The sequence below is a fragment of the Chenopodium quinoa genome, unplaced genomic scaffold (assembly GCF_001683475.1).
Source record: "Chenopodium quinoa cultivar QQ74 unplaced genomic scaffold, ASM168347v1, whole genome shotgun sequence".
NCBI lineage: Eukaryota > Viridiplantae > Streptophyta > Magnoliopsida > Caryophyllales > Amaranthaceae > Chenopodium > Chenopodium quinoa.
In genome coordinates, this window is record NW_018743292.1 from 13,452,023 (window position 1) to 13,456,172 (window position 4,150).

General features: G+C 30.3%; 1 non-coding gene across 1 annotated transcript; it reads right to left on the reverse strand.

The window, feature by feature from the left end:
* Positions 1-521: 521 nt before the first annotated feature.
* TRNAF-GAA lies at positions 522-594 on the reverse strand. Its single transcript has one exon. It is a non-coding gene; the product is annotated as a tRNA-Phe (tRNA).
* Between the last annotated feature and the right edge of the window lie 3,556 nt (positions 595-4,150).

Below are 4,150 nucleotides of genomic sequence, written 5' to 3' on the forward strand. Positions count from 1 at the left end.
CTTGTTATTTGAGCTACTATATAGGAGTAATTTTTATTTGGCTTGTATTTTTATTGTATAATTATGTTTCTTACATCCACCTTTTAATTCTTTTTCTTCTTTGATTTTGAGTTAATATTTATCATTTTTGAAATACGAAACGCCAAAATTAATAACAATAAAATTATGTTTTGATGGACTCTTTATCCTTGAATTAATACAAGCTTTTGGTTTGTTTCCAAAAAAAAATTAGTGTTAACCTTTTTATATAAGAGGGCCCTAAATACTTTTTCACCTAAAGCCCCGAAAATGTCAGGACCGACACTGTTGCTTATATACACCCGACTATATTAATAAGATTGTTTGTTCCTGTCCTCTTGATTGGCTATCCTTGTTAGATCCATGATCCCTTGATCGTATTTTATGGATCATGTCTAGAAGGGCAAGAAGGCTATAACAACGAGCAGAAGAACTAGAAGGGTGAAGAAAACATTCAACTTTTTTTCCCTCAAAAAAAGTTTGACGAAACTGGGGTTTAAAAATGCGGTGAGCGTGGATCGAACACGCGACCTTCAGATCTTCAGTCTGACGCTCTCCCAACTGAGCTATCCCCGCTAGTTAACATAATTTACTGTTTTTACTTCATTATTACAGAGTACAATTTAAAAACTAACCCTATTCTTATTAAAGATACTCGTGAATATCATTATACGGTTGGATTTGAGTCATTTGACTATAAATCACCAAATATGTTTAATTACTGTGGGCCTGGGCTTATTTACTTTTACGATGTATTATCCTTTTTTTTAATAGAAGAATATCATCAAGTTTACGGAAATTTTTTTTTTCTTTTTTATTGGTGAAATAGTGTTTAAAAATACTTTACTTACAACTTTCCAAAAAAAAAACCGAAGAAACGAAAACTTTGAGTTACTCCCTCAATCCCTTATTATATGCCCCATTTGACTTTTTACGGTCTTCAAAACGCGCCTTCAAACATATACATCTCTATTTCTATACGCATAAAAATTATAAAAATTTGATATTGATAAACTATGTGAAAATACAAGTTTATAAACTTGATAAACAAGAACGGTATATCAAGGGGTGTTTAGGTAATTCTCATCTAACTTTGGTTAACTATTGTTTTCTCTCTCCTCTTTCAACCCTTTAGTATTTTCTGATTTTCTCTCTCCTCCTTAACCTTTTGTTGTTTTCTCTCTCCTCCTTCAACCTTCAATTTCAATGGTGGAAAGTACATCTTTTCAATATATGATGTTGAACAAGTCGAAACAATGGAGGGAGAAAAGCTTATCTACCCTTTAGGGTTAACTATGCCCATTATTCTCACTTTGTTATTTGGGTTTTCGTTTAATTTCTGCGGCGAAGCCGTCGAAAATGATGATGCGAAGTCGAATTTAATGAAGGAAGGAAAACTCAGCTACCCTTTAGAGTTAACCATGCAATTAATTTCTCCTTTTGTTATTAGGGTTTTCGTTTAATTTTGTCGGCTTGGAGTTGAACGGGACTTGAAAGAGAAGGTGAAAGTGGGCAGAGAATGGAGGGAGAAGATTAAGGTGGGTGGGAAGAAAAAATATGAACAAAAGGAATAAGATGAACAAGAAGAAGGTGGGAGGAAGAAGATGATGAATTGTAGCAAACGGAGAGTTAACGATATTAACTTTGAAAATCTGTCCAACTTGTCGTAGTGGCCCATAAACAGTAAAAATATATATTGTTTTAATAAAAAAACACAATTTTCAATGCAAATTATTTACGAAAATGTCATTTGATAAACATAATTTGTTTATCTAGGTTATAAACTGGGGCTTGCTCGATAAATTATACAATGAGGTGATTCTAACAAGATCCCACATAAATATATTATCACTTATAAATTAACGAGAATTCATGTTCAAAGTTTTAAAAGTTTGACTTATTTTTTTACAATGGGGCAAAAATTAAGGAACGGAGGGAGTACTTTTTAAGATTTTTTTAAATGAATAAAAATGTAAATAAAGTATAGGTGTAAAATAAATTTATGGTGGAATTGATTCATGCAAGATTAATCATATGCGGAGTCACGGAGTATTGAAGTACTCATCCCTTTATTTTATAATAATCGTAACTATAATACCTTGGAAATTTTCTTCTTTAAAAATACTCTTTTTACTCTAAATGAAACTCATTTTAGGAAATAACCAAAATAGTATTGCCACCGTGATAATGGCTAAGGCTATTTTCAAAATCACACAGCGGAAGTCTAATTTAAAAATCAACTTTTCAAAATAAACAACTTGAGTTCACAACCTCAAAACATAAGTATAATTAAAACATCCACAAGTTGGAACCAATACCAACATGGCCCATCCAAAACCAATATAATTAAAACATAACAATATTAGTCCATAAATAATAAATCAACAATTCATAAATGTAAAACTAAGAAAGCATAACAAGTAACTCTCTGCACTCATTCCCTTCATGCTCTTCATGCTTCAAGTGCCTGTCACTTTCTCTTTATTTCAACCCCTCTACTCACCATATAAATAAGTCATAGTAGGGTCAATTCAAAGGAAAACCAAACACAAACACAAAAGTACGAATCAGCAAAAACTGAGTACATATGCACCACACTAACATGATCATTATAACAATAATAAATAAAACATGCTCGCCATACAATTCACAAGTCACTTACCTTTGACTCATAACTAACAATATTAATTATTAATAAATAGCTTTGGATTACGTATCTAACGAGTTTCCTTCCTTAACTATCCCTTATTAATAAGGGACCCCCTCCCTTAGGAGCTAACCAAATGAGTACCAACTAGTGTCACCTTGTTACGGAATTCCAAAGCATAATAATAATAATAATAATAATAATAATAATAATAATAATAATAATAATAATAATAATAATAATAATAATAATAATAATAATAATAATAATAATATAAGAAAGTACAGCTTCCTGTACCCCTATAGAAGCTATGATTAAATATAAAACCCCATAATTCCCCCCATATGTTCATACTCTAGGAGTATACATACATTTCAAGAGTTTTGGTGCATATCCTCTTACACTTTACGTGATTTACCAATTTAACTTGTGATGACTACAACCAACCAATCAAGAACAAACATAACAACCATCAATACATACTTCCGTTTCATTCTTGAATTAATTAGTGAGCACATACAATTTATTTTAATTAAGGTTTCATGCCTAATTTTGTGCACAAAGATGCTCTATTATTACCTTGGTGCATATGATGCACTAATAAACTTCCTTGACTCAATAATCTCAACTTATATGAGTGAGTAAAATAAATAAACTAACTTATTGACTTAACTCCAACAATAAATGGGCGAGAATAAAATCATGAATCATGTTCAATAATTCTAACTTTAGCTCTTTTAAACATACATAAGTCTTGCTTATTAAATTCATACTTCCTTGATACTTAAAAATAAAACATACTTCTATGATTCACACATATTCAACTTGTATCATGCCTCAAATAACATATTCACATGCTTGCATAATAATTCATGATCAACCAACATCCAATCCAAGTATTTAATCAACCAAACATGCTACTAATTAATCACTTGAAACATACTTTACATTCCTAGCATGATACTACGCATACATAAATATTTCTATGCGCATACGTACCTTGAATAATGCCTAAACTCGGCCACACTTGCTAAAAATCACCTAGGTCAAAGCTTCCTATAATTAAAAAATACATAACCATAATTAATCCACTATTCTCACAAATTTTCAGCAACTATAATATACTTTAAACCTCACTAATTAATCCAATTTAATGGTTGAAAGCCTTAAAACCTTTTTTTTAAGTGGGTTGCTATAAAATTCCAGTATACTTATTTAATATAAAACATCACTAATATACTAGGAAATCACATATAAATCATCAAGAACCTTTTTCCTTTATGAGTAATCAAACCCTAACGTAATAATTAAAAAGTAGTGTGTATAATTAAATTTCAGCATTAATTGATGAGGGCTTAAAACTCATTAAAAATATATTCTAATTATTAATTTAACAACCACAAAAACCTAGAATCAAACCCTAATCATAAACATTAAATTCCCAAATTCTAGGGTTTGTAAATTGGGGTTTTTAATTAAATTAAA